Here is a 22,123-nt window from a genome sequence, read left to right as displayed (position 1 = left end):
GTTCAGTGAGAGATTCTTTATGAGAGGCCTGCACACGTCGTCAAAAGAGATGCGGAATCTTGAACGGGAAATAAAAAAAACTAAGGAGATATTTAATGCAAAATCGTGTTAGTTAGACAAAAGATTATCTTATTCCTTTCTGAACTGACAGTTCGGTAGTCTTTACTGACAGTTCTGAGCCACGTTTCCATATTTTATTATTTTTGAGGTCTTTTAGGAGAGAAATAAATTGAAAAATAGTGAATTTCTTACAGGGCCCCAAAATGAGCTCCCTTTTTCCCTAATGCAATCCACCACCAAATGGGATGTCTAGACACTCAATCTTCTTTTGACTTCCATATTGGTGTGATATTAAGATCAATCATCTCTTAGATCCCATGCATATCTTCAAGAGTGTGGCAATAAATATTTGGGACCATTTAATTAGAAAAAGAGATACAAAGAGTGCAAGGGACGACTCACAAAACTTTGGACGCCTTCAAAGTACATGACCAATTGAAAGTGAGAGTGGCAAAATAGTCCTACCAAAGGCACCATGGGTATTAACCAAGAGGGAGCACAATAAGGTGAAAGTGTGATTGCCTCTTACCCCTGTATAGTTTAACGGCAGTGAAAGATGTGGAATATGTCTGGTCAGGATCCTATCAAGAGGTATTCCGAAATCTCAAGCAGATACTGTCATCAACACCCATTCTCCAATAGCCCAACTATGATGTGGTATTCCATGTGTTTATTGATACCTCTGATTTCGCTAGTGCTTTGATGCAGGAATTGCTATAGAAGGCTAGTTTAGATCAGTTTACTATGCAAGCAAGTGGTTGTCTAGGCCAGAAAGAAAATACTCCACCATAGAAAAAGAGTCATTGGGGATGATCTACTCAATCAAGAAGTTCAGGCACTATCTGTTGGGAAAGATGTTTGAATTTCATGTAGATCACAAAGCACTCTTGTACCTGGTGAACAAACCAAAGCTGGCAAGAAAGTGAGCCAGATGGATGCTTCTGTTTATAAGAGTTCAAGTTCACCATAAGGCAAACCCACGAAAACAAGCATGCAATGGGACAGATTTCCTATCATCAAGACTAGAGTAACAAGAAGATCGAGAGGGGATAGAAGATGACTTCCCTTATGCACAGCTCTTCCTCATAGACAAAGAAAAATCCAGTTGGTATGATGAGATGCTGTAATTCCTATCAAGCTTGTTCTTTCCAGAGTACATGTCTAGAGATCAAAGAAGAAAACTAACTCTTCGGAGCAAGTCATTCATGGTGGTAGCAAGACATCTCTAAAAGATGAGCATTGATTAAATACTAAGAAAATACATCCCCAAACATGAACAACAGGCTGTACTAGCATAAGCGCACCAAGGAATAAGCGTGGGGAACTTTTCCAGAGAATTCACGGGGTGGAAAGTGTTCCAGGCACACAGGATTGTTGTCTGACTTCATTAAAAGATGCACACAAGTTTACAAAGGAGTGTGATATGTGCCTAAGGCTGGGGCAATTGAATGATGCAGATAGAATGCCTCTAAGCAACCCAATATTTCCTCTAGAGTCATTTCAAAAGTGGGGTCTGGACTTTGTCAGCCCATTTAAGCCAGTCCAGCAACTCACCGAACAGAAAATAAATACATTCTGGTGGCTACGGATTACTTTACAAAATGGGTAGAAGCCAAAGCCCTCAGAGACTGTAAGGCATCGTCTCACTAGCAAAGATTCTTTATGAAACTATCATCAAGATTCGGATGCCGAATAGAGATAGTCAATGACCAAGGGACCCACTTCCCCAATGAAGTGATCAAGGGACCCACTTCCCCAATGAAGTGACCAAGGGACCCACTTCCCCAATGAAGTGATCAAGAAGCTAATAGAGCAACATATGATAATACATAAGAAGTCAACAATCTACTACCTGCCGCACGTAAATGGGCAAGCAGAATCTACAAATAAAACCCTGAAGGGAATTATGGTCAAGACAGTGTATGAGAACATGACGACTAGGACACAAAGCCGCACTCAGCATTATGGGCATTTCGAATAGCTTACATGAATGCAACAGGACTTACACTTTTCAGCATGGTGTATGGATTGGAAGTAGTAGTGCCAATGGGGTTCCTCATACAGAGCCTCAAAATAGTAGTAGCAGAAACGCTCTCTTCAGAGAATTAGAGGTGCACAAGATTGAGCAACTCCTTAAGCTGGACAAAAGGAGACTGCATAGTGCATGGAGAGCCAAAATTATGCAGAAGAGAAGAAAGCTGCAAGTGGACAGGAACACGAAATTCAAGATCTTTGAAGAAGGAGATGTAATCCTACTTTTCTCATCAAGAATGGGACCCCACCTAGGAAAATTGAAAATGAGATGGACGAGCCCATTTAGAATTGTTAGGAAAATAGGGATATGAACCTTTGAGCTGGAAAGTTTGAATGGTGAAATTCTAAGGAAACTAGTGATTAATGGGTATAGGTTGAAGCCTTATTATGGAAGAATGCCAAGAAAAGTGTGTCCAAAAGGAAAAGTGTGTCCCAATCTAGATCTGGAGAATGTCCAACAAGTAGAATCCGAGCCCATTCAGGAGCTAGAGAATGTCCAACAAGCGGAATCCGAGTCTAGTCCGAGATCGGAAATGAGGGTAGGATTTTAGAGAAAATAAATAGAGGAAAAAAAATCCAAAATTGGGCATTACATATGTAAATATGATTACAGTATGCACAGAGATCAAGGAGTCAGCTAGCAGTAGCATGGGGTTGGCGGGAAAATCGAGGTTTTCGCCCCAAAAAAGGGTGCATGGATGGAAAGGGAAATGTGTAAAGTCACCGTTGTCACGTAAAAATCTGAGAAGTGTACATATGGGATGCGTAGTGTGTGAATAAACTTTGCCCTGAATGCCCTGGCAAATGTATAGAGCGGGGGGTTTTGCAGTGAGCTGGTACACGTGTTGTTTTTTTGGGACCAGATGATGCTGGAGATTTGGAAGTTTTTTATTACAATCAGTATGGTGTGCGGGTGGTTGCCAAATGCAAGGCACCGACTCATTCGGAAGAGAGGCTGCCTTTGGAGCATGGGAAATGGTCGGGTTTTGGTAATCATGATGCTGATGATTACGAAAGGTGGGTAGCTCATGTTTTGGAAGTGTGGACATCGCATGTGAATCTGAAGCAAAAGGAGCCGCCAGCCCTCTTAGTATGTGGCCATCTAATTGAAGGTTTAAAATAAAGAATATATAATATAATGTGGCCAATTTGTAGAATAGCCATGTGGAAGGGTTTGTTTGCTCCCAGCAAACCATCTAGAAGGTGGTGGCGAAGACGCAAAGCTGTGAAGATGGCCGTCTCATGGAGGAGAGAGACCGCTGCTGGAATCATGCAGATACTGAGCGTGAAGAAGGGATAGTAGCCGCCTTGTGAGAAGTCGCCAGGCTCACGGGTGATCTGCCAGACAGAGAACGTAGTTGGCCGCCTTGTAGATGCCGGGAGGCTTCTTCGTTGAGCTGCACCCACAGGACCAGAAGAGAGAAGTGGTCGTGGTGTGTGGCTAGGCACAGCCGAAAGCACCCTGGAGCGGACAGTTGTCGCCGTGTGGGTGATGTGTAGCTACAGACAAAAAGTGGTAGCCACCTTTGGAGCCTGGAGTGCAAGACGGTGAGGGGGTCGAAGGGCTAGCGTGGCTAGCACCAGTCATCACAGGCGCAGGTTTGAGCTGTCTTTAAGCTGTGTGTGGCTGCCTCGTTGATGAAGGGAGCTCTCTAGTGATTCTACTGATAGAGCGGAAAGAGGCGATGAGCTGGTTTGGTCTGTAGGCGTAGAGAAGGGGAGCAGCCGCCTTGTATAAGAGGGTTGACCTGGTGATAGCTGCAGAGGGAGACAGTGGGGCTGGTATAATGTGAAGAAGCTGCCTTTGGAGGGATGGGCAAGCGAATTGGCTACGAGAAGTTGAGAGAAGGTGTTGGTGTTTTCGCAGGTCGACTACAGGTCAGCTGAAGAGAAGAGCTAGATGTGAGAGAGGGCTGCTGTTGGCAGTGACTAAAGTTGAGGGTGGTTGGGCTGGATGCGCAGGTGAGGCTGGCAACTGCTGGGGAGCACTGTACAGGAGCCGACGGTGACTGGATGCAAGAGAAGGAGGGTGATGCGTTGAGCAGTTAGTGTTGGTGCTGAAGAGATTGTGCAGAGGCTCTCTGGTTGGCAAAGCTGCTGGTCACGACACAGAGAGAGAGAGAGAGCTACTGAAGTTGAGGGTTAGCTGGTGGGGTGCCCTCTGAAGAGAGAAGTGGCTGGTTTTGTGTGGCAAGCGACGACTGCAGGCAGAGAGTGGATGCTGACCAGAGAGAGAGCCTAGAGCGCAGTGCAGAGTTGGAGGCTGTCTCAAGTGTAACTGGCATGTAAAGCAGTTGCAGAGGTGGCTGGTAGTGCTGAAGACAGTGAGAAGGGCTGGTACCATAAGGGTCGAGGGCTGATGGCAGTGAAGCAGAGAAGAGGGGACAAGTTGGAAGTGAAGGAGGGTTGCTGGTGGGGCACCCTCTGAAGAGAAGTAGAGATCGGGAGACAGAGGCTTGGTTGTTAGACGCAAGGGTGAATTCCCTTGGCAGTAAATCCTGGCCAGAGTCCTGGTTTTTGGTGTAATTACTGAGTTTGTTACAGTGAGGTTGGTGCTCTGTATTTTTATGTGGATGATCAGTTGTCTATCGTGGTTTTGAGTTGTATTTCTGGTGTGGGTGGGTGGTGAATCGTGAGAAGTGTTCTAGCTGGTGTGGCTGTGGTGGTGCCTCCGTTGTGTTTGTATTTTCCAAGTTTGGGAGGTGAAGGGCTATAGAGGTGTGGTCTTTTTGTCTTTTTTTCACCTCACATTCTTCTAGCGCCCCCACAGAGGAGAGCTCAGGTATTTTCTCTTGCTTACGAGGGTGTATGCCCCAGAGTAGGAGATTGAAGGAAGGTGTTTTCTGGTTTTTCTTGGGATTGAAGGTGAAGCTTGAGGATCAAGATGATGTCGTATCCAGAGTTTTTTGGTGGTCCTAATGAGGATGTAGCAGATTTTCTTGAAAGGATGGAGGTTGCATGCATAAGCAACCACATCAATGAGCCGGCACAGGTGTTGCGATTGCTGAATATATGTTTGAAGGGAGATGCGAGGGCATGGTCCAGAACTTTTGAAGAGTCGTTAAAGGATGCTAAGCCACGCATTCCAATGAGGTTGCATGCATAAGAAACCACATCAATGAGCCGGCACAGGTGTTGCGGTTGCTGAATATATGTTTGAAGGGAGATGCGAGGGCATGGTCCAGAACTTTTGAAGAGTCGTTAAAGGATGCTGAGCCACGCATTCCAATGACTGAGGATGGATTGAAGACTGCACTTTTGAACAGGTTCAAGAAGGTTGAGGATCTAGATAGAGTTTGGCTGAAGTGCAGGGATTGACACAAGGCGAATTGGAGCCAATTGATGATTATGTGAAGAAATTCTCTTTGCTGTGGGAGACCTTGTGCAGGGCTTTGGGAGATGATCAGGTACCCGCGGACATGATGAAGAAGGATCGTTTTATTGCAGGATTAAAGGGAGGCATTCGCTGGAAGGTGGAATTAAAGAATCCCAGGTCTTATGAGTATGCGGTGGAGATTGCCAAATCAAAGGATTGGAAATTGCAAGGATGAACCAGCTGGGGATTGTTCCAGCAGTGGTGGCAGTAAGGCCTGAAATGAGAAGGGTAGAAGCGGTACCGATGAGAACCGTACTGTGCTGGAAGGAGTGCAACCGACAGAAGCTCAAGTCAATAATGCCACACCACAGGGGATAAAGGTAGCACCCCCAGCTGTTACAGCTTCTGATGAAAGGCTTCAACAAGACATGAGGCAAATGGTGGATTGTATGAAGAATCTGAGTTTGCAAATGATGGGGAACACAGGTGGTGGACGTGGCCGAGGCAGAGGATATAATCAGGAAGGGGTTGAAGGTCAGACAAGCTATGGAAGTGGCCGTGGTTTTGGCAGGGGTAGATGGTTTATTCCTACATGCTGGAATTGTGGTGAACTTGGACATCTAAGTACAAACTGTGATAAGCCTCAGCGAATGGGGGGTGATATGTATCCCTTACCCTCTTAGATTCCCAACAGGGCAAATGATTATGGAATTGAAATTAAAGGTGAAGCAGGGACGAGTGGGTTGACAAATGAAGAGAAGGGTAAAACTAAGGTGATAGATGTGGTCACCCTTGAGAAGACGAAGGAAACAGAAGCTGATGTGATGCCTTTGGGGAAACGGATGCCACAGGAAAGGGAAGGTAGGGATGCTGTAGGGCCCAGCAAGAAGAAAGGTAAAGTGAAGAAAGGAGGGGATGTAAAGGTCAATCAGAAGCGGAAGTCTCGTAGGAAATTTTAGGTGACTGATTTTCCACTGGGGGTTGGGCAAGAAAGTTACAATTTGCAGGAGGACATGGCTGGAAGGAAGGCTAATATTACTTTTGGGCAATTGATAGAGTTAGCTCCCAAATTGAAGCATTAGTGGAAAGGACTTGTGAATCCGAGAGAGAAGGAGCCTGCCAGAGGGATAGTGACTGTTTTATCTGTTCAGGAGTTGCCTGATATATGTCCTGTGGTGAATGTATGGTACAAAGGGAAGAATCTGGGAGAAGCATACATAGATGGTGGTGCACAAATTTGTGTAATCACATTGGCAGCTGTGGAGAGGCTTGGTCTTAATTTCACTGAAGCGTCTGGTTTCCGTATTCGGTTGGCCAATCATCAGAAGGTCAAATGCTTAGGTATGATCAAGGAATTAGAATTGCAGGCTTTTGTTGTAAAGGTGCTTGTGGACTGTCATGTTATGCCAACAGGAATGGGCGCATTCCCCATCATTTTGGGAAGACCATGGCTGAGAGCGATAAAGGCTGTTCAAGATTGGAGGAAAGGATTCATTACTCTGTATGACAGGAGAGGGGATAAAAAGCAGTTTAATATGGATAACCAGAAGCCTGTTCATGATGAAGAGGAAAATGAAGCTGATTCGAGTGTTGATTGTTGAGATTCAAGCTCGATGTCAATGTGAGCCAGCTATGCTATGTGTTGGCATGTTAGGTAGGAATATGTGTGAGACATAAATGACCGCGTGTCCAGTTGGTCATAGCATGTGGACATTAGCTAGGGTTAGTAGAGTGTGGACACAACTCATAGTGTGTTGTGTGTATTATGGATTATGGCATTATGCTTTGTGTGAGAGGGGAGATGGCTTCCCTCTATGGTTAGGGTTTGCAATATACACTAGGGTTTGCTCGTGTGTGTGTGTCTCCTCCCCCTCTACCGTTCTTTCAACATGGTATCAGAGCCTTGTGCTATTTATTAGGGTTTATGAGTGAGTGAGAGAAGAGGGAGAAGAAGCTGTGAAGCTTGCCATTGGAGCTGTGAAGCTTGGAGCACACCAATTCTTATCAAATCTGAGAGCTTGGCCTACCGGGTAAGGTCTTCTAAACATCCTTGAGTGGATTGCAGGTGATATAGGCAAAAACAAAGCAATTTAGAGCAACTCAAAGCAAAGCAAATTTTTGGTTTTTGGAAGCTTTCCATTAAAGCTTGAAAGCATTGATGTATGGTGGAAATACATGTGACAAAGGAGAGATGTATTTGGCAAAAGACATATGTATCTGACAAGGAGAGATGTATTGGCAACTCCTATGCAAGCCCTATACTAATTTTGGAGCAATTTGAATGCATTTAAATGTGTGAAAAATTTTGGTTTTTGAGCTCTCACAAAACAGAGAAAAGAAGGTGAAGATTTGATGCATTTGGAGCGTGTTTTTAGCAAAAATTCAAGCATTGACTGGTTGCACACATACCCAAGTGTGTTGGGGACTTGAATACCTCACCAATTAACATTTCAATCACTCCCAAAGGCCCCTACAGCAGGCGGCGCAGCTCCAACAAAGAAACAGGGCAAAAAATTGCTCATTTTGAAGCGAGGAGATCAATTACTACTTGGTTGCTTGATATATTTCACAATTTCTTTAGAAATTGGTTGCTACACACATTGGAGAAGAGGGCTACATGGTTGGTTTGATCAATTATGCTTAATTGAGCTGGGAATGAGCTGATTAAACAGGCTGTCCCCACTGGTTGCAGAGAAACAGGGTCATTTTAATTGAGCAATTAATCTTTGGTCTTAAATAATTGGACAAATTCCTCTTACATGGAGTTAGTGGACATCATTGCTAAGCTATTGAATGCCTGGTTGCTCAATTTGGACAAATATTGAAGAAATTAGAGCCATTTTACTACTGGTTTTTTTTTTTGTTTTTTTGGTTTTTCCCAAAACAGAGAAAGGGGTTTTCAAAAATTGATATGTACACATGTTAGATGGTGTTGATATTCAACATTGAGGTTTTTAAGGTGTCAATACAAGTTTTCCATACTTGATTGCACCACTACATTGTGATTTAGAGCCGTGGAAGCGCATCAAAATAGGGTATCTCGGATTGCATGAGCCAGTTCATTTTGGATGCATACAGGTTGATTTTCTACATCAAATTTGAAGATTGGTGGTTACTTTGGAGTATCTCGAACACTCATTGGAGTGTGGTTGAGCTAAGGAAGGCTCGGTTACAGATTTGGACGAGGAATAAAAGGAGCATACATGATTATGTGCAAGAAATCAAGAAGTTTGCAGATGCATTGGCCACAATAAATGCCCCCATGTCTGATGATGATTTGGTGGATATTACCTTGCGTGGTCTTGGCAAGGAATATAAATCATTTGATACATCTATCTCAGTTTGGAGTACAGGTTTACCAGACTTTGATGAGTTGGTTTCACTCTTGTTGGTTGAGGAAATCAAACTCAGTGATTCATTTCTGGATGCATCTACTAGCCATGATGATAATGGCAAAAATCAGGCTTTCTACTCACAGAGGCAGGGGGAGATTTGCATCACGAGGACGTGGTGGTAATGGTCGTGGATGGCAAGACAGGTCATCTCACAACAAAACTTTCAGCCCACATATGGTGCTAGAGGTGGTTGTGGATACACACCTCAGAGAGGCAGAGGTAACCCCCGTGGTAGAGGACGTTGGCAAGGCCAACAAAATTCTATGCAAGATGTGGAATGCCATTACTGTGGCAAATTTGGTCATATGTCGAGAGATTGTTTCCGCAAACAGAATGATTTGAGAGGGGGTAGAGCACAACGTGGTGGTCATTATGGTGGAAATTATGCACGACATGGTGGAAACTATGCATCAAGCAGTAATGATGGCACTGCAAATCATTTGTTTGCCATGAAGCATGTTGTGGGATCGATGATGACAAATGCTGAGAATGATGATACATGGTATATGGACTCAGGAGCATCAAACCATATGACGTGTCATGGTGAATGGTTTGAGCATATGAAGCCTATGGATGTGAAAGGCTATGTGGAAACAGGTGATGATACCCAGCATGTCATTACACATGTTGGAAGTGTACCATTGGTTATGCACAATGGTCAAACAAAATCTATGTCAGATGTATTGTACGTGCCTTCTATCACAAAGAGCTTGGCCTCAGTTGGTCAAATGGTGGAACAAGGATTACAGGTTCGTTTCAATGAGCATGGTTGCTTCATTGAGGATTTTAAACATGGATGTAGAGTCATTGCTAAAGGCAAGAAAGAAGGCAGATTGTTTAAGCGGGATGCTAGAATTCCTGAGTTAAAATCAGCCATGTTTTCTAAAAGTAGAGATGTGGTACAGGACATTGATATGTGGCATAAGAGGATTGGACATGTCAATATACAAAGATTAAAGAACATGCAGAAAAGAGGCATTGTTAGTGGATTGCCTAGATTCAAATATGATGGGAATATGCATGTTTGTGAAGCCTGTCAGTTTGGAAAGCAGGCAAGATTGAGGTTTCCTAGAGAAGGAAACATGAGTAGCAGGCCACTTGAGATAGTACATAGTGATGTGTGGGGTCCTGCACAAAACCCATCCATCAAAGGCAGTCTATACTATGTGTGGGGTCCTGCACAAAACCCATCTATCAAAGGCAGTCTATACTATGTGACATTTATTGATGATTTCAGCAGGATGACATGGATATACTTTCTCAGACGAGAGAAGAGTGAAGTGTTGGAAAAGTTTATGGATTTCAAAGCTTTTGCAGAAAAGCAATATGGCTGTTGGATTAAATGTTTGAGGACAGATGGAGGTGGTGGTGAATACACCTCAAAGGCTTTTGAGCATTTCTTGAGGAAGCATGGTATAAGAAGACAATTGACTTGCAAGTATACACCTCAGCAAAATGGTGTGGCTGAGAGAAAGAATAGAGTCATATGTGAAGTGGCTAGGGCGATGCTTAATGAAAAGAGCATGCCAGATTACTATTGGGCAGAAGCATGTGCTACTGCAGTGTATATACTGAACAAAACACCTACAACAGCCATTCATGGAAGCATGCTAGAGATGCGGCTTACAGGTTATAGGCCAGACATTGGACACCTCAAAGTTTTTGGATGCATAGCTTATGTACATGTGCCTGATGAAAGAAGAAGGAAGTTGGATCCTAAGGCAGAAAAATGTGTATTTGTTGGATATGCACAGGATCGTAAGGCATACAAATGTTACAATCCACAAACTAGACAAGTGGTCATCTCACGAGATGTGGTGTTTGATGAGCTTGCTAGTTGGTACAAAGCAAAAGATGAGGGTGTCATTGAGTCACTTGAGGCTGATGTGCCTGTGAACTTGCCACAAGCAAGTTCTACTTCTACTTCTATGTCTAGGCCAGCAGAGCAGAGGCTGAGAGTAGTATTGTACGTCCATGGTCAGGACGTTTGAGGCATGAGAGTGTGAGCACTGGGAGTAGTGCTATATGGATAAAGGAAAGAAGAAAGTCGAAGGAATTGGAATCACAGGTTATGAGTCATCTAGTTCAAAGAGTTTGGATGAGGAGCTTGGCATACCTGTTTTACGCACACCTGGTGCTAGGCAGGATAGATATGTGCCACCACATGCTAGAGTTACAGGTGTTCAGAGTGACCCGCATGCATTGCAAAGATCCCAGAGAGTCAGATATCCAGTTGACAGATTGACATATCGAGATTTTGCTATGCACTATGCATATATGACATCTATGGTGAAGCATGTGGAACCTACATGCTATACAGAGCATGTATGGGAGAAAGCAATGGATTTTGAGATGGACGCATTGGTTCATAATGACACATGGGATTTGGTTGCATTACCAAAGGACAAGAATGTTATTGGATATAAATGGGTTTACAAAGTGAAGTGCAAATCTGATGGTTCTATTGAGAGACATAAAGCAAGATTGGTAGCAAAGGGTTATGCACAGACCCAAGGTTTGGACTATGATGAAACCTTTAGTCCAGTGGCTAAGATGGGCACAGTGAGAGCAGTCATTGCTATGGCTGCAGCTAATGGCTTGGAAATGCATCAGATGGATGTCAAAAATGCATTTCTAAATGGAGATCTACAAGAGGAAGTGTATATGGAACAGACAGAAGGGTATGTACACCCAAGATATCCCACTCATGTATGCAGATTGAAAAAGGCATTATATGGTTTGAAGCAAGCACCTCGTGCTTGGAGTGATAAGATGAGCAGATATCTTATCTCACTTGGTTTTCAGATTTCTACAGCAGATTCTTCACTCTATGTGAAGAAGACAGAGCATGGGATTGTTTTACTCGTCATCTATGTGGATGACTTGATTATCACAGGTGATCATGGTGTAGATGTGATGCATGCCAAGAAAGCTTTGAGTGGGAAATTTGACATGAAAGACCTTGGTGAGTTGAGATACTTTCTTGGAATAGAAGTGATCAAAGATCATGTAGGTACATGGTTAGTACAGCGCCAATATGCATTGGATATGTTGGCAAAATATGGCATGACAGGTGTAAGCCTATGAGTACGCCTTTGGAGCAAAATGTGAAGTTGCGGGCTGATTATGGTGATGAGTTGGATGATCCATCTATGTACAGGAAGATGGTTGGTAGTCTCATATACATGACTATCACACGCCCGGATTTGAGTTATGCTGTGGGGCTAGTCAGCCAGTTTATGCAAAGCCCCAGAAAGCCTCATTTGGATGCAGTGAGACGCATTATGAGATATGTTAAGACCACTGCACATTATGGTCTACTTTATAAGAGTGGTAAAAGCTTGGGCATACATGGCTACATAGATGCTGATTGGGTAGGTAGCTCATATGACAGGAGGTCTACTAGTGGATATGCTTTTACACTTAGAAGTGCCATGGTGAGTTGGAGTAGCAAGAAGCAACCTACAGTTGCTTTATCCAGTACAGAGGCTGAATATAGAGGTGCAGCCATTGCTACTTGTGAGGCAGTATGGTTAAAGGGTCTCTTGGCAGATTTATGTGAGCCTATTGATGGCAAAGTTGTCATTCATTGTGACAACATGAGCAGTATACAGTTGGCCAAGAATCCAGTATTTCATGCGAGGACCAAACACATAGAGGTCCATTATCACTTTGTCAGAGAGAAGGTGCTGGATGGTACAGTTGATCTACAGTATGTGAAGACTAATGAGCAGGTGGCAGACATCTTTACAAAGCCACTTAGCAGGGAGAAGTTTGAGTACTTCCGTACGATGTTGGGAGTACATGGGATGAGCTTGAGGGGGAGTGTTGAGAGTCTTGATATCCCAAGCTCATCTACATCTTCATCGGCAGTACATCATGAGCTTGAGAGGGGCTGTTGAGATTCAAGCTCGATGTCAGTGTGAGCCAGCTATGCTATGTGCTGGCATGTTAGGTAGGAACATGTGTGAGACATAAATGACCGCGTGTCCAGTTGGTCATAGCGTGTGGACATTAGCTAGGGTTAGTAGAGTGTGGACACAACTCATAGTGTGTTGTGTGTATTATGGATTATGGCATTATGCTTTGTGTGAGAGGGGAGATGGCTTCCCTCTATGTTTAGGGTTTGCAATATACATTAGGGTTTGCTCCTGTGTGTGTGTCTCCTCCCCCTCTACTGTTCTTTCAACATTGATGACACGACCAGTAGCACCACTACTAGTGAGGGAACAGAAGACACTTCATCCAGTGAGGAGGATGCAGACATGGATGCCCTAGTTATTGATGATTGTTGATGAGGTTGCCCAACAAAAAGAGGCCATACAGGAAGAATGCGAGGAGGTACAAGTGAATCATGAGCAAAGGTATGCATGTGATGTGAAAGAGTATGCTTTTAAGTCTTTGGATAATGAACCTTTGTGGGATGAGTGGGATATAGAAAGTCTGCAGGATGATGAACCTGAGTTGGAATTGGATGACCGGATGTGCATTAATGTTAAGAAAGCCACAAGTAGAATTGATGCTATGAAAGAGGAGCAACACTAGAAGACTATGAATGATGCTGATGGTATGGATGAGACTATGGATGCTGTGATAGATGAATTTCTTATTGGCCTTGATGAAGATGAGCATACAGGAACTGAGGAGGATGCTTTGGCAATGGTTCCTTTTGAAGGGGAGTTTGTTTTGCCTGTAGTGGTTGGCTTTGATGGTGATGTTTCTCATGTTGACGGACGAGAAAGTATTATGGTGCAGCAGGTTTTTCTTGATGAAGCTTTCATCAATTATTACCCTCAGCAATAATTGCTTCACTAGTTCTCCAATATTGGCATTGATTACATCAGTGATTTTGGAATTGAGATGAGGCAGGATGGTGTGTATGTCAGAAGCTTTGTTTCCAGAAGTTCTTATGATATGTTGTGGGATGTGGGATGGCAAGCTAAGTCTGGGGAAAAAGACAGTATTTCTTTGATCACATGGAATAGAGATGTTTTGGTTACCTTGTATGATGCTCAAAGGATTGACGGAGGGAAACGTGGTCATATGCTTTTTGCTACTGATCATGAATGATTCAGCAGGCTAGGGGTTGGGCAAAGTATGTTAGGTAAAAATCTGAGAAGTGTTTTGGGTCTGTGTACATATGGGATGCGTGGTGTGTGAATAAACTTTGCCCTGAATTCCCTGGAAAATGTATAGAGCGGGTGGTTTTGCAGTGAGCTGGTACACGTGTTGTTTTTTTGGGAGCAAATGCTGGAGATTTGGAAGTTTTTTTATTACAATCAGTATGGTGTGCGGGTGGTTGCCAAATGCAGGGCACTGACTCATTCGGAAGAGAGGCCACCTTTGGAGCATGGGAAATGGTCGGGTTTTGGTAATCATGATGCTGATGATTACGAAAGGTGGGCAACTCATGTTTTGGAAGTGTGGACGTCGCACGTGAATCTAAAGCAAAAGGAGCCGCCAGCCCTCTTAGTGTGTGGCCATCTAATTGAAGGTTTAAAATAAAGAATATATAATATAATGTGGCTAGTTTGTAGAATAGCCATGTGGAAGGGTTCGTTTGCTGCCAGCACACCATCTAGAAGGTGGTGGCGAAGACGCAAAGCTGTGAAGATGGCCACCTCGTGGAGGAGAGAGACCGCTACTGGAATCGTGCAGATACCGGGCGCGAAGAAGGGATAGTAGCCGCCTTGTGAGAAGTCACCGGGCTCGTAGTTGGCCGCCTTGTAGAGTGCTGGGAGGCTTCTTCGTTGAGCTCCAGCCCCACAGGACCAGAAGAGAGAAGTGGTCGTGGTGTGTGGCTAGGCGCAGCCGGAAGCACCCTGGAGCGAACAGTTGCCGCCGTGTGGGTGATGCGCAGCTGCAGACAAAAAGTGGTAGCCGCCTTTGGAGCCTGGAGCGCAAGACGGTGAGGGGGTCGAAGGGCTAGCGTGGCTAGCACCAGTCACAGAGGCACAGGTTTGAGCTATCTTTAAGCTGTGTGTGGCCGCCTCGTTGTGATGAGGGGAGCTCTCTAGTGATTCTACTGATAGGCGGAAAGAGGCGATGAGCTGGTTTGGTCTGCAGGTGTAGAGAAGGGGAGCAGCCGCCTTGTATAAGACGGTCGCCTTGGTGATAGCTGCAGAGGGAGACAGTGGGGCTGGTACGATGTGAAGAAGCCACCTTTGGAGGGATGGGCAAGCGAATTGGCTACGAGAAGTTGAAAGAAGGTGTTGGTGTTTTGCCACGTCGACTATAGGTCGGCTGAAGAGAAGAGCTAGATGTGAGAGAGGGCTGCTGTTGGCAGTGACTGAAGTTGAGGGTGGTTGGGCTAGATGCGCTGGTGAGGCTAGCGACTGGGGAGCAGTGTACAGGAGCTAGCGGTGACTGGATGCAAGAGAAGGAGGGTGCTGCGTTGAGCAGTTAGTGTTGGTGCTGAAGAGATTGTGCAGAGGCTCTGTGGTGGCGAAGCTGCTGGTCACGACACAGAGAGAGAGAGAGCTACTGAAGTTGAGGGTTAGCTGGTGGGGTGCCCTCTGAAGAGAGAAGTGGCTGGTTTTGTGTGGCGACGACTGCTACTACAGGCAGAGAGTGGATGCTAACCAGAGAGAGAGCCTAGAGCGCAGTGCAGAGTTGGAGGCCGTCTCAAGTGTTACTGCTGGCACGTAAAGGAGCTGCAGAGGTGGCTGCTGGTAGTGCTGAAGACAGTGAGAAGGGCTGGTACCACAAGGGTCGAGGGCTAATGGCAGTGAAGCAGAGAAGAGGGGACAAGTTGGAAGTGAAGGAGGGTTGCTGGTGGGGCACCCTCTGAAGAGAAGTAGAGATCGGGAGGGCAGAGGCTTGGTTGTCAGATGCAAGGGTGAATTCCCTTGGTAGTAAATCCTGGCCAGAGTCCTGGTTTTTGGTGTAATTGCTGAGTTTGTTACAGTGTGGTTGGTGCTCTGTATGTTTATGTGGATGATCAGTTTTCTATCGTGGTTTTGAGCTGTATTTCTGGTGTGGGTGGGTGGTGAATCGTGAGAAGTGTTCCAGCCGGTGGCTGGTGGTGCCTCCGTTGTGTTTGTATTTTCCAAGTTTGGGAAGTGAAGGGCTATAGAGGCGTGGTCTTTTTTTCTTTTTTTCACCTCACACCGTCACCTATTCTCAGCCCATCCATGGCATCGTAAATAGTGGACCAAGCATGCATGGTCAGATTCTGAAAGGGATTTGGGGAAATCATGGAGATGTCAAGCAGTTATGGTCGTTCCTAGGGGAGGTGTGCATCACGATAATCACTAGATACCTCTTCATCAAAGGCCTAATTCGCAAGTCACGTTCGTGTAAAACTTCTTTGCTAAGCTGTGCCCTCAACTCCTCTACTACTAAACTTTGCTTTTACACCTGCCTTTCGTCCCTCGACCCTAGCACACTCGAAGCCGAGAAGATTGTGAATTTTGAGTACCTCTCATCCACCTTATAAAAGGAGGTAGATAGGCATGCCTAGTGACTAGAAAAGATAGGATTAAAGGAATTTGTGGAGCCCGAGGAGGAACTTCAACAAAACTTCAAGGTTGTGGAGCAATTGGAGCAGTTGTAAAAGTCAAACATCATCACGCTCCCATTAGGTGAGAAGAGAGTGTTCAATCCTATGTACGTCATCGAGGTATTCAAATTGCCAGGGGTGAGGGGGAGGCGGAGATCAATCCTATGTACGTCACCGAGGTATTCAAATTGCTAGGGGTGCGGGGGAGGCGGAGATCAACCTAGACGATGAAGATAACATGATCAAGGAGTTGGAAGGTAAGGCCAAGGAGTTCAAGATCACAGGCACAGCAAACAAAGAATGACAAAAACAAATGCATTTTGTGGTGGATTTAATGAATCTCACCCACAAACCATATTGCATGTCAAGGAAGGCCTTCGAGATGGTAAAGGTTGTAGAAGCTAGAACAAAGGTAGCATGATGGCAGAGGTGTATCACAACCTAAAGGACTAGATAGGGAGGAATATCAACCACCCAAACACAAAAACAAAAATTGGCCATATTTAAGGTACAAGATGGAGCCATAAAAGAGGAGGAAGGTCAAAAAAAGGATACACGTCAGGGAGGACGCAGACCCCAAAGAAGATGGAGCTGAGAAGCCCCGGCAACATGCAAGTTCTAGACAAGGAAAAGACTAGACAATGTCGGAGAAGAAAAGAGCTTTTAAATTTGGGGAGAAGAAGACCAGCAGAAGCAAGAAGGAGGGGAGGACTGCCAAGGAAGGAACCAGTGCGGCAAACAAAAGCAAAGGGCAGCAAGCAGCTCAAGGAGGACTTGGCCGACATTGGCAAGTCTATCCTCTCACAAAAGCTAGAGCAGTAGAGCAGGAGGCTACAACCGATGTAAGCTTGTTGCTTGAACAAGCAACACTTTGCTTGAACAAGCAAAGTCTAATCTCTATGCAATCAGTTCTACAAATTTTCTAGATTCCATTGACACAGAATGGGTATAGGGAGCTCTCAACGATCTCCAACACTGCATGATAGATGGATAAAAAGGAATGACCAAGCTACAGGCTGTAACCAGGGAAAAGGATGCTATCATCTAGATGGTGAGAGGAGCCAGTAGGAATCCCTACAAGGAAGAGGAGTTGTGTAGGAGGAGGATGGAAGCAGGTCACCTAAACGAAATGCAAAAGCAAATCCAGGAGCCCAAAAGGCCAACAGAGAGATTCAAAGGGAAATGGAGAATATGGAGGCAATGGCCCAAAAAGAATAGATGAATGTGCAACTGCAGATCGAATTGGACAAGGCCAAGGAAAGCCAAGCTTTAATGGAGGGCAAAGTTGCCCTAATCAGAGAGGATCACCTCAAAGTCATAAAGGAAGTGCTGGCTAGGGCCGACAAAGATAAGATAGAAGTGGTCAAGGTAGAAACCAGGCTGGCGGTCCTAGATGCAAAGGAATTTCTCGAGGTCTATGAGCTTGAGAAGAGAAGATGGAGCAATGGGAAGGGAACAAAATTGAGGACCTAAAGGAGGTGTGGGGAGAGTACCTAAACAAAATGATAGCCATAAACGCAAGTCCCGCAACAAGCAGATGGTGCCCTATCATTCACAAGATGATAATCCAAAGGGAGGATCCAGAAACCTGAATCTAGCCTAACTAATAGGCCCGAAACCAACAAAAGCCGTCGAAGCTACACTTAGCCAAGTGGGCAAGGAGGCTGGCACTAGTAGGGGAGGTGCTATAGAGCAAGGAAAAAGAGCTGCAAATAAAAAATGTTTAAATCAATATAAACACAACAAAAACAACAAATTAAGTGAAAAATTAAGCTAAACGCATTCTTTTTAAAACAAAAAAGAGAGAGCAAAGACCAATCAAAATCACCACAAATCTCCACCAAACCAACTCTTTTTTGTGGGAATCCACTACTAGAGAGTATGGGTAAAGAGTATGGGCAATGGGTTATATGTAGATTTAGAGAACAAGCAATGAAAAAAGCCAAAGGATTGCTCCCACATCAATACCAAAAATGTTATTTCTTTCTTTGGCCTCTCCTAGAAACACAATCACATAAGAGATTACCTTAGCAAGCTACAACTATAGTATGGATATTTCCGATGGCTAAGCTCATAATCCTCAAGGTCTCTAAGCTCCACACCTCCTTGGGTAACAGTTTTTGTCAATGTCTCTCTCATAAGCATTGTCACACCCTTGCATTGAACTATGGGTCCTCATCCCTCCTCTCACCTCACAACGCTCATACATGCTCACTAGCATGCATTAAAGAAGAAGATTAGATAGAGGATCACCAAAAGCAAGACTCTATTGTATTTCTCCTCTTGTTGTATTCAGTGACATCAAAGTATTCTTCCATTGCCTCGACCCACTTCTCCACAGCCTCGCCCAAGTTCTTCCCTTCACCCTTGAAGAGACTTGGCTAAGCTCTGTGAAGGGCTTTGCGAACATCGGGGGGTCAAGCTCTTCCTCATCTGTGAGAGGATCTCGCTGTCGGCCATGGTTTGCGTGCCTCATGATTCTGCCAAAAATGATACATTATTAAATTTTTATTTGATTTCGTCATCGAGATCCTAAGAAGAGGTTCGAAAAGTAATTTCTTAAACAAGATAATCAATCTTAATTGAGATCTACGACATATGTCCCCGAGGAATAGATCTTGTTTCTTCAATTTGTCATATAATAAACAAATCACTTATATAACTGAGAATTTTCCACAAAACATTTCTTTATTTATATAAAGGTTGCAATATTATGTACATAGAGCATTATGGATCCATAAAATCAAAACCTTCGTGGTATAAGACGGCGATACTACTGGAGCAATTGGCATGCCGCGATACAATTGTTCCCTTACCTGCTAAAGGTGCTACAATCTTACTACTTGGGATAAAACATCTAAGAAGTCTATAAATATGACAAGAAAGCCTAAAATATCGAGGTGTGGGGTGATACAAGATAACACCGGCGAACCACTTTTAGCTTCAATAGGACCATGGCTAAAGAGATATTCTTCCTCAACATCAGGCACTGGTTTGCAAGAGATGTGGACATATTGCCCTACATGCCACTTATGCTGCCGTCTTCTTAGCCGGGTCTGGGAAATATAATTCCTCGAAATGATTTGCGAGTCTTGCTCTGCATGTTCGAGACGTAGCGAAGGAGAGGATATGCTCAAAGGCGAAAGCAGTCATATCCTGAGACTGAGTGAAATCGGGAATACCAAATAAACATGGAACTTCCATCTATAAAACCAAATTCATGGATTAAAAGTCTTCATTAATGAAGCTTAAGGAATGAAAACACAATACGTAAATGCTCTTTCTGAGTTTTTATTATAAATTTTTGATATAATTTGTTTTTCCTTCCTAACTTCCAACAAGAATGCTCTGATACCAACTGTGAGACCCCCGCCTCCCCTCCGTGATGCCCCCTCCGGGGGCGCTGGTGGGCAACGAAAGTAGCATCAGCATCTCACGTGGGGCAGGGATTCACACTTTGGGCCTCGCCCATGGATGTCCGGACAAGAGACTAGCCCAGCGGTTCCTCTGTAAACCGAACCTGGAGAAAAACTTCCCTCGCCCGGAAGGCACGAGCGATTCCACTAGGAAAATCATCTAACGGGAGAATTAATCTATCGAGTCAAAGTCTTAACTAACCAAACCCTCTCTTAACCATATAGGGTCGACACAGTTCTGTTCTTGTAATCTGCTTTTTCACACACCGCCACTCCCGTAAATCCATATGGTCAGCAGGCCATGAGACACATGGCCCACCAAATGAAGCATCATGTACTTTAGGCAATTGTTGTGCTCTTCTCGCATCTGCATCTCTAGCTTTCGGAACACAACATAGTTACCTAACCTGTTCCACACCTTGTATGCACTGTCATCACATAACAAGATATTTACAGGGTCCACATGAGACGTTAGCTCAGGCATCATATGTAGTAACAAATCTAGCTTCTTGTGGAAGACATGTTTTTGATCGATAAACATGTCAGTGATTGTACAGAATTTTGTAGCATCAAAGGCGAATAAGAATATCACCAAGCCTGTTTGTCATACATGTGCGTTGATGTGTCGGGGGAGACTTGCCTCTATAGCATGTTCGAACAAACTACTGTAGGAAGGGCTCTATAAACTAGCACCTCAACACCAACACAACACAAATTTAGAGCACCAATCAACTTATCTAATATCCTAAGTCCTTCAGCTTAGACACGATAAAACCCCTCAAAAACAAATTCAACTAACTCCTCTTGTAAGATTCCTCCCTTTGGATTTTGAGGTGTGCAGGTGTAAGAACCTCCCCTTCTAATCTTATAATTATTCCCCTCACTGAAATAAAAGAAAGATCTTGTTTTACTCTATTTTGGCTTAGAGAGAGAAAATGTCTAGGGGAAGGTAATTCAAAATTGAGATATTTTTGGATATAAAGATCCTCCTAGTGTCTAAAATGGTTTTCCCTGAAACAGAAATTCAAAAAGAACTTTTCAATGTGCAATTGGAATTAATTAAAAATAGGTATAAAGGACCTTAGCCTAAGGGTCTAGATTTTCAGAAATTTTTGAATTATGCTCCAATTAAGGTTCCTATGGACCAATAAGATTAATCCAAATGTAGTGAGGAGATAAATTTAAGAATAAAAGAAAATCTCCCAAAAATGAGTAAATGCTCACATAAGATGAAGAGTTGACTAAGGACAAGGTTTATTAGTTAAAAAAGAAAAGATACTTAGAGGAAATGATGCATTTTTGACACCTCAATGTGTGGGGATCTCCCCTCATGAAGGAGGCACCTATTTCACGTGTGGAGGAGTATTTTCATCTCTCCTCTCTCATGTTTCACAACTAGATCCAAAAAGTAAGCTAAACTGACCCAAAAATGATCAAAAATTGACCAAACTGATCTAGAAAATTCTAGAATCAGTTTGCTTGGTTAGAGGCTCATTTTCTCCTATAAATAGAAGCCTCTCCCTTTGTGAAAGGTTAATAGTGTTTATGCATTGTTACTCTACTCCTACCCAGAGCCAATTACTCTACTCCTACCCAGAAACAATTACATTGAATTCACTTGATAATTCAATTGTTTTTTACTAAATCCTCTCCAAAGAAATTGGTGGCCACTCTTGATCCAAACAAGAGTAGAACCCTCAATCCCTCAAGTCAAAGGAAAGCTTACAAAACTCCATGTAAGCTAAAATTTCTACTTTTTAATTTCAAATCTATGGTTTTCTGATTTCCTTGTTTTTTTATAGTTGATTAAAGTGAATCTTGATGTTATGCCTTGATGAAAAAGCTACCCCCCTTCTCTTCCTTAAGAATTCAGCCTTTCTTTATCCTAAAATAAGTAACAAATAAATTGATTAAACTTTTCTTCTTGTTTACACTCTAGAAAGTGAAAATTGAGTAGATTAGAGTACTTTCAAATTGGGGTTAATTTTAAATTGAAAATAGAATGTTAAAAATTGAGAAATGGTCAGCCATACAAAGGAGGTTATGGCAAAATTTTCTTAAATTTTATGGAAAAAAAGTTTATTTTTATGTTATTCTAAAAGAGAGTAATTCCCACCGTTTGTGCATTCTAAAAGAAATATTTTTATTTACTCCATGTACATATTCACCTATGAATATGCATGGATATCATTGATATTAATTATTGAAATGAATTTCTATGCATAGAAAGATGCATATTGGAAATCTTTTTATTAAAAAAGTGTTATTTTTATTGAATTTAAATTCTATGCATAGAAAGATGCATATTGGAATTTTTTTAATTATAAAAGTGTTATTTTCATTGAATTTAATTTATATGCATTAAAAGATGCATAATGGAAATTTTTTTATTATAAAAGTG

This window comes from Cibotium barometz, chromosome 55 (genome assembly GCF_041138505.1).
Source record: "Cibotium barometz isolate CiBa-2024 chromosome 55, ASM4113850v1, whole genome shotgun sequence".
In the NCBI taxonomy this organism is placed as follows: Eukaryota; Viridiplantae; Streptophyta; class Polypodiopsida; order Cyatheales; family Cibotiaceae; genus Cibotium; species Cibotium barometz.
The sequence above is the reverse complement of the archived record's forward strand: the minus strand, read 5'-3'. Positions refer to the sequence as shown.